This window comes from Melanerpes formicivorus, unplaced genomic scaffold (assembly GCF_026170545.1).
Source record: "Melanerpes formicivorus ecotype bairdi unplaced genomic scaffold, bMelFor1.0.p_v2 SCAF_20, whole genome shotgun sequence".
NCBI classification, from domain to species: Eukaryota; Metazoa; Chordata; class Aves; order Piciformes; family Picidae; genus Melanerpes; species Melanerpes formicivorus.
In genome coordinates this window covers 6,416,702-6,426,391 of record NW_027142372.1, presented here as the reverse complement: position 1 = coordinate 6,426,391, position 9,690 = coordinate 6,416,702, and positions in this window count along the sequence as shown.

The following is a 9,690-nucleotide window of genomic DNA, read 5'->3' as shown; positions in this document are numbered from 1 at the left end:
AAAGAATATTTCAAAAATTTTTACTTAAGTCTTTATGAATATTGATGTTTCAAATTTTCTTCTGAATCTGCAGCACTGAGAATGTATGAAGGCTTGGAACAGGAAAAAAAAACCAGTTCATGTTAAATGAATTTTGTTTCTCAGATATAAAAAGTAATAAAATTGAAAAGAAAAGGAAAATGCATTTAAACTTAGTTCTATTTTAATAAATCTGCAGTAATAGTGTTGCTGAAGTGAAGACAGTTTCATCATGAATGCATCTCTCGATTTGTAACATAAACCCTTCAGTTCTACTGTATTTACTACCCACCAAATTTGATTTTATATGGAGCTGCTGCATGTTGAAGCACTGATGTCTTGGTATTCAATTAAAGTACAGAAGGAGGAACACAAGCATATTTTTCAGTCTTAGAGTAATATCAAGATTCCTTTTATGTTCTCCTCTTTTACTGAAATTGTAATGGGGGCCTATTGTGTTCTACACTGACTAGCAAGTACTCTGTGCGAATGATTTTGCTCTTAGGATTCTAACAACATTGAAAGTAAAAAAAAAAAAGGGACTTCAACACAGAAGCTTCACCTGCTGGCACTCTTACCCTGAGCAGGTGATGAATAGCAGGAATACCACGGGGAGAACCTCCCTCTGCATCATTATCCTCCTTTCATCATCATCCATACCAGCGATTCTCAGTGAAATCAGGGAAACTGTTCAATGCTTCAAGTAAAGCCTCTGCTTTGCTGACCATATATTTATTTTTTTCTGTATGTCACTCAGATATTACACTGAGTTGTGTGGCAGATAGGTAACAATATTTTACATGTAGGCAAACTGAAATTGTTTGGTTTTATGGAGACATGCTGTAGCATTTCCATAGCTTTCCATTTCCAAATCAGATTTTAGTAGAGAAGATTCTCTTTGCTGCAGAGTAAGCTAAAACACAGGACTCAGGACTGGCAACAGGACTCTTCATCACTCTCTCCACCTGACTTCATCTTTAAGCCATCCCCAAAGAGATGGTAGTAGGGTAGTTCTGAAGTTCCCTTCCTGGCTTGTGAGCACCTTTCCAGGGAAGCCAGAAGGAGTCTGAAGGGACCATTAGATGAAACAATAGAATTCCTCCCAAAGAGACAGTCATATCTTCGTTGTTTCTTAGTCCCATTCTCATATTCCACTGTTAACCCATATCCTCTTTTGATACAAAATGCAGGAGCATCCCTAACTTCAGGAGGTGACAGTGATTAACAGCAGATGAGTATTTGGCGCTTTAAACAGACACAGACTTACAGGACTGGTAATGGCAGACTGATTTTGCTGTTGCTGGACCATGCTTTATAGCAACCCATTAAATCCCCTAAGCTCTGTGTAGTTGATGACATTTAAGAACATCTCTCCCTGTAATTTTTTTAAACGACTACCAACTCCATTATTTAAATAACCAAAATACTTTTTAATGGTTGCTTGAAGAGCCTTTAAGTCATACCCTGCTGTTTGGAGTTAATCCATTCAGAAATTAAAACAGTGTAGGTCACCTTTGAAAAAGAGAAAGTTGCAAAAATATCCAGTTTTACACACAGAAGGCACATGTGATGAGACATTTATGTTGAGTTGGTGTGAAAGTGCTGTACCATACTTCATGTGATGTAGTATTCCTACCATATTTAAGTAATATTTATCTCTGCCCTAAATCCTCTGGCTGAAATAAGTCCTGTTCATCATTCTATTCTTAGATTTCCCCCCCCCCCCAGTTTTCTCATTAGACTGACATGTTTTCATAGTCACAGGGACCAATTTCTCTCACATTGAACAATGGTTTTGCAAATGACTCCTGTGAATGTGGAGAGCACTCCTGGCCCTCCATTCCTGTGCTGCAGCAGGCAGTGCTGCTGCTCGTGGCTCTCAGGCAGCGCTCAAGCAGACAGGGACTCATCATGCCTCCCCAGGAACCTGGCTATGCAGATGGCATGCTGGCTGGCTTCTGAAAATGGTATTATATTTAGAAAATAGGTGGGGGACAGAAGTGAATATTGGATATAAAGAAGCCCCCAAAAAGCAAAAGTGAGAGATGGTGACATGTTTACATCTCTGCTTCCAGCACAGTGACCTTCACCGTGGAGTTTCTGCCTCAGAGTAGCTCATAACAATAGGCTGGCAACTGCCAGCATGGTTGCCTTTAAAATGTCACTGGTTTAACATCAAATCAAGAGGTATAATTGCATTTTTCCTTCCTTCTTCCTACCCCCTAAATTCTCATCCTGATCAGGCCCAAACCAAGCTGACAGTGCATTTGTTTTCCCACAAGAAGTCTGTAAAATTTGGTCACAAAAGCTGCAGGTTCCAAGGGCTCGATTTTTTTCAGCACACATCATAACTTTCTTATTTCCCATATGCAAGCAATGGACTGCGCTGCCTTGAAGTTATTCTAAGATCTAGGGAGTAGGCAGAAATGCAATACAAGTGTTTGAGAAAGAACTGGTTAATCTTACCTTAGGAAATTCAGGGTTAAAACTATCAGACTATGTATCTCTGGTTTACCCATCCTTGGTCAAGTGGCAATTCCACCAAAAATGCTTCATTTTACTTTTCATGAAACTGATTAAGGTAGAAAGCATGATTCTGCATTCTGTCTAGGCATAGTTCTAACGTTATGCAGCAAATGCATTTCTAATTGCCTTTTGGTTCTACTTTAACTGGTATATGGTCTGTTTTAATAAAAGACATGATACTGGCTGCCTAACACTTAGACAGGAGGATAAGATAGCATCTTTGTGTTTAACTCACACTAGGATCTTTATAAACTATGTTAGATCACACTCTTGTAGTGTCTTAGCTCTTAAAGATATTTATTATAGTACTTTATAGATTATAAATTAACTTGTTCCTCTTCTGGGAAAAAAAAAAAAAAGTAATATAATCATCCTTTGAAAGAGAGAAACACGTTGACAAAACTCAAAATACTCTACATTTGGATCTACAAAATAATTCTAACAATTTTTTTACCAATGGGGCATTAAAATCAAAATGTAAATAAAAAATGTTACCACTGAGTTAGGTGATACTTTGTATTTCCCACTGGGCTCAGAGAAACTAGGAACATCTCCTACACAAAAACCTGACATATATTTGACCTCAAAAAACACCCAGCACCTCATATAAAAAACCATCCATATAAGAAATCAACAGATCAGACAAGGTATGCAGCAACTTCTAAAACGTTTAGGCCTTGGATCTGCAGGCATTTCTGTGTGAGCTGCAATGTAAGTGTCTCAGCAGTCTGCCAGCTCCTGATGTGAATGGGTGAGGACATGAACCTACTGCACAAGGTTTTAAAGCAGATTGTATGTTTTCCATGTGTAAAGTTGGAGAGTTTGCTTTACTTCTAAAATAAACTAAGCCTGTTTCTCATTTGTTTTCCATTATTTGCTTTGCCAGGATCACATCATGCTAGGCTTTCCAAGAGTACAAAGCCAGAAAATCAAAAGAATTAGAAATTCAAGTCACATCTCTTCAGTTTTGCAAGACAGACTCAATGGATGACTGGAGAATTAGTATAATTACTGCAACATCACAGATACTAAGTGCATAAAGCCTGATTAACTGGAGGTGGGGAAATGAATCTTATTTGCTAGAAAGCATTGATTTATTTTCTTTTTAAAAATGTTTTAACAATTAATACTTGATAAAATATTAGAAGGAAAAACGTTGCTGTTAAAAAGTAATCTCTTGCATCCCTCTGGTCAAGAGCTGAAGATAAAGCTAGTATGAAAAAATGTATTAAATGTGGTTGCATGAGGTTTCCTGATTTGGCTGCTAGGTAGCTCACAGCAACAAGCTGCTATGGCAGAGATACTGCTCTTGCAGAAGAAATGAGGAGGAAAGCTGAGCCAGCAGGAGTTGCAGCATCCTCTGAAGCTCCATGGTCTCTCTTTCCTGGCCTCACCTCACCTTATCCAGGTGTGGGGGGTAACCTTCCTGTGCTCACCTGTGGACCTTTTGCCAGAAGCAACAGTTTTAATAATAGGTGAGCATAAAATAAATTTAATGCTATATATATCTATATTTCTCTCTAGTATATGTAGAGATACTCAGTATTTGGAGTTATGCTTTAAATGATTTATAAGATTTTAATTATTAAATACTTTTATAAATGCCAAGTAAGGTGTAAGAACATAGGAGTACTCCAAATGGACACGAGTTACCTCAGCTGTCAATTAAGGAATTAAATGCACAGCATGCCAATGTACTATGTCTTTGAATCATGGGTGTTGACTGTGAATCTGGCTAGTTGATAAAGCCAAAATCATGACTTTTGTTAGAGCAATCAGAAAATGTACAGAAATCTTGTCTTTCCAATTAACACTAAAGCATAAAGGAAAAGTTGAACAAGCATGTTATGCTTTACATAAGCCACACACAACACAGAGAACTGTGTTAGGCATAAACATTCTTCTGTTCTTCTCTTAAATACTCCATATCTAGGGTGATGTGCAGAAAGGCTTCTAAACATTCAATTAACTTTCCTTTACAGGTCAGGACTGTACTTTTATTTTTTAAGGTATTATCTGCAGCTGCTCTCTGCCTAAACCACAACAACCTCTCCACTTAATAAAAGGATGCAACACAGAAGCTAACCGTTTCAAAAAGCATCCATTAATTTTGGATGTTTCTGGTTTTAGATGTCTCCCTTAATGAGCTTGAATGTAAACATGCTTTTAATAATTCTGCCAAAACTAGGCTAATAAGTTGATGTCTTAATTTATCAGCTGACCTCATGCTGCACAGATGAATTAAATGCTTTGACTTAAGCACTTATATTACTTTTTTTCACATGAAATAAAAAAGAAACTTTGGGCCAGATTCCTTATTCAGTTTCCATTCCTCCCAGCAATGCAGCACTGAGAGAAAGCAGTCTGAATGGAGATACCAGCAGGGCATCTTTGCAGCCTGCCTGAGGGCACTGGGGTCACCTCCACATTCCTCTCATTGCAGCATGTGTTTGTGGAAGGGAGAAGGGAATGCAAAAAGGATGTGTATTTTTGAGTTTGCAGATAACCCTTTCATCAATAATGTATCTCTTCAGTCTGTTGGTGAATCAACCTGCTACCCACTGTTTCAGAAAGACTGTTAGAGACTGTGGCTCCTAAATTAGAATTGAAATGACTATTTTGTTCAAGCAGGATCAATTACTTGCTAGTGTTCCCCCAGTGCTCACCGTAGTTAGAAAGCTGCAGAGCTGATTCACCTGGAGGATTAAGTGCTGAACTGGGAGGTGACACTGTGGAAGTTTGGCTATGGCCTGTTGATACGTTAACATTTTATGGCCATGGTAGGAAGGACTCAGACTGAAGAAAAATCCATCCAGAAAATTGAACTGCTTATTTCCCAAAATGAAAGAAACCAGTCAGTGGAAGTCTCAGGCAGATGCTGGCAGTCACTTGTGAAGGGCTGTGTTTTGAGCTTGGAAATAGGGACTGCTCCAGTGAGTGACCTGAGAAACTAATGTGACAGAAACCTCTCTGCTTCTCAACTTCTGTCTGGGAAGGTCAGTGCCAGGATGAATTTTCTCATTGGTAATTTTCCTGAAGCCCACAAGCCTAAGGCATTTTTTCCCAAAAGAGAAAGACTTGCACAGCCCCAAATGACCAACAATATCTTAATAATTGATGAGATTTAAGTCACTTTCTTGGTCACAAATGGCTCAGGAATAGGAGCCTCTCCCCATCCTCCAAAGAGGTTATGCTACCAGAAGACCTGGGAAGATGCTGCCATGAGCAGAGGAAAGATGGGAGCTGAAATGCAGATTGCCCTTGATTCCACATCCTTTGTGTGTGAACTCTGATGGTTTTCAATGTTCTTAGGGAAATAAAAATATTTTCTCATCTCCCTCTCCCAAGATCAGAATGGGTTAACTTCTGACAAGGGTTTTCTGTATTCTAATAGTGAACACCAAAACCTAACCTCAGCAGCAGAGTTGGTAGTTCTGCATTACAGAGTGGTAACTAATTATCAATTTTCAGCAGAAAAGAGCTTGGCAGGTGGAAGGAGAGGAGGCAGAAAATACTGGCTGTAGATAAAGCCCAATACTCAGATAAGGTATTGAGCATATGGGAAGATGGATTCCAGGAAACACTTGAGAGAGCTTGACGTTGACAAAAGTTTAAATAAGGTTTTTCTAGTTTAAAACAATGACGATAACCACTGTAGAAATACACAAGTTCCAGCAATTAATCTGCAAAATCATTTTGGAAGAGTCTGAGACAAAAGATCTTAATCAGATGAATCCATAGGAGGTGAGCAAATAGCTTTGACAAAGTGTTTCATGGAAAAATAGTTCTATTTGCAGAGTTTTAGGGGGGAAAAAAGCAACATACATTATTTCAGAGTGGCTCCTGTTTAGGAAAAGCATGTGTCTAACTTCACATGCTTCCCTCTGAAAGCTCTGCTGACTATCAGGAGGCTAATTTAGGTGATAACATGCAGATTATAAAACTTGAGCACATAAATACATCTCTCCCTTCCTTGTCTCTTACATAGGTAAGAGTCCTGATGTTCAGATGTGACTTTGCTCTGATTTAAGCATTCTACATAGTGAAAAATTTTGAGCAGAGTGATTATGTCTCAAGCTGTAATTCAGTCATGCCAGTTCACTGCAGGCAGCCATTCAAACACAAAGGCAGGTATCCAGGTGAATTGGAAAGGACAGTCTTCATAGCATGCTAGGAATTAGTTTGTGTTTCTGGGACTCAGGCTGTAAGGATGACATTTGTGAGGTATTTCAGCAGGTGGGCAGGGTAACCACCCACTGGGCAGTGGTCATGGTGCTGGGGACTGCAGCTCTAGCCCAGCTCTGCCAAGGCACGTTCTGTCCCAACCTCAGGGATTTACAGCCTGCTCAGATCAGCATCCTCCTTAAGTGTATTGCAACCAACAGGAGGAAGATAAAGGTATGTGTAAATCATATCACAAAGCAGAAAGATGTTTGAAATAAATAATAATAACTGTATAAAAATGCTAAAAGTCAAATATTTACAGCTACTTAAATATTAAGGCTTTTAGTTCACTAATCCAAGATTAATCAACCATATAAAAACAGACATTTGTTTAAATAAACTGACTACACTGCTAGTCAGAGATAGGAATTTCCATTGTTGAGAAAATCTGCTTTATTTTGATCTTTTTTAGGAGATAGTCCTCACAATCCTGTATAAAGTTTACTATAATATGGGTTCTCCCTTAGAGCTCTCTTCATACAGCAGCAAACCTGATGCCATGTGCTAGTTTCTCCTACTGTGGAGTTCAGATTTTCAGGAGGAAACCAGAAAGCAGTTATTAAGATGTTAACTGCAGTGATAACCAGAATGAATGCAGCCACAATACTGTTAGCAGTTGAACACTGCAAGGAAAACTCTAAGCACTGATTAGAGTTTTCTATCCCAGCCAGGCCAGTCTTTTTTCTTAGCGCTCTCTGTGCACTCATGGTCTGTTCCACTGCTTCTAACTCAAGCCACCATATGTGGAAGTTCAGTCTGTTTTCACAGCATTATTATTCAGTGTATGAAAGCTCTACATGTGATGTTTTCTGCTTATCTGTTTTTATTGCATCTTTCTTAGCAATAAAATCTCTCTGAGCTGTGCTTTATACCTCAGAACAAGCCCATTGGCCAGATGGTTGCTCTAATAAATGGGGAGAAATGTCAGAAGCACTTTTGCATACCTGGGCAGTGAGGCGCACCACTCCTGCTCATCACTGCCAGCACTGGCCATGCTGGGGCTGAGCACTGCCTCGCTTTCTCAGCTGGAAGCTGAGGTACAGGGACCACCTCTCCAGAGGCAGTCACTGCACTGGAGAGAGGCTGCTTTGCACTGTCTGACCTATTTGGCTGTGCCTCTGAGACCTGCTCCTGAAAGATGAAACCTCACCAAAATGTTTTGTTTCCTTCCCAGATGATACACATGGATTTTGCTATAAGCACTATCCTCAAAATTTCCAAGGTGGCTTTGAATGAGAATCTTCTAGTTGACCTTCAAAATCATATCCTTTCTGTACTTCAGCTTCTACTGATTACCAGTGTTACATTATCTGCTTACTAGAGTATTATTTTATCTTGTGGGTAATGATTCCCCATTGCTGCTTAAGATCTTTTACAAAACACTTTCTGCTGTCAGGAAAGATGTACTTCATGACCTTGTTTTGTGGATGAGAAATGCCAAGTCAAATAGGCAGGGCTGGTTGGCTAATGAGACTCTTCACATCACAGTGAATCACAGATTAGCTGATGATCATTGAAAATCCTGATAATAACAAGCAACATTTCTTTGCATTAGGAAGCTCTTCTGTTGTCTGTAGTGTTTCTGACAATATTATACCGTAAAGTCAAATCAGATCTCTGGAAAGCAAAAGCATAAAGTTGTTGGTGGTGGTCACAGCTAAAAAAAAAATCATATTAATTTTAAAACTAACTCCCATGTTATAGCATGGCCCTACAGAAAAGGGAGAGGTGCTGAGTGAAGGAAGAGCACTCTGCTGGAATAATCTATGGCTTTCTGCATGTGTGGGCAGTTACTAGCACCTAAAACCAGGGGAGAGATGTGCGGGAGAACTTGCACAGAAGCTGAAAATAAATGAAGCTCTTTGTTACCCCAGGCTCTCAGGGGGAGAATGAGGCCCTGGAGAAATATTCACTCTGTGAAATCCTGCTTTGTTCCCAATCATTCTGGGAAACAGGTGGAGAGATGGACAGGACACAAGGATGTGAGGGCACAGGCAGTAAGGCAATGGAGGCCTCCTGAGCACTGTGTAGCTACAGCCCACAGGCACTACTGTCATGAAGCCTCCAAAAGATGTCACCTTTTTAGGGGTAATGTTAATATTAGAGATTATTTAAAATGCAGGTAGATTTCTCCTTCCAATGTAACTGCTGTGCTATTTTATGTTTTTAAGTTTACTTGGCTTTTTTTAGAAGGTATTTTTTGTTGTTGATTTGGCTGTACTTTTACCAACCTGTGTTTCCAGTAAGAAAGAATTCAGTCCTTTTGGCAGTTATTTTTGACCTTTTCTCAAGCAATAACTGATAGCTTTCCAGACTCTTTGTCTAACATTAGAGGTTAAACTAAGACTAAAATGTTCACCTGATTGCACTTGAACTTGCGGCTTACCCAGGCAGAACAAAAAAGCTGCACTTTTGACACAGGGCTGCTTCCAAAAACATTGAACAAGTGTTTGGACTATAACTTTATATGCCATTGACTTGTATTGCACAGAAGATTTCCTGCAATATTCCACACAGACTGAAAACTGCCTTTGTAGTTTATGAAACATTAATACCATAGTGTGACTTTATATAGGTGCATAATTAGAAATGATAGCCCAGGGGGGGAAAAAATAATCTTATTTATGAAGTTAAATTTGTTAAATTAAAAATGCAGCTAGGAGTTACCTTTTTACTCTCCAAATATATTAGGTGCCTATACTTTCATGAATTCTGCAAAGTAATTGCTAGGCATTAGTGTAACTCCGATAAGACATGAAGGAACGTTACATGAATGAATGTTTTGGATGTGGTGAATCCAGTGTTAATTATAGAAAGGCCTCCTTACACATCTAGGATACCACTTATCCTAAAACTTATCCTTGAGCTAGCTCTCTGCCTGCATTCTGTGCAGTTATACTTGTTCAATGCACTCAAAATAAA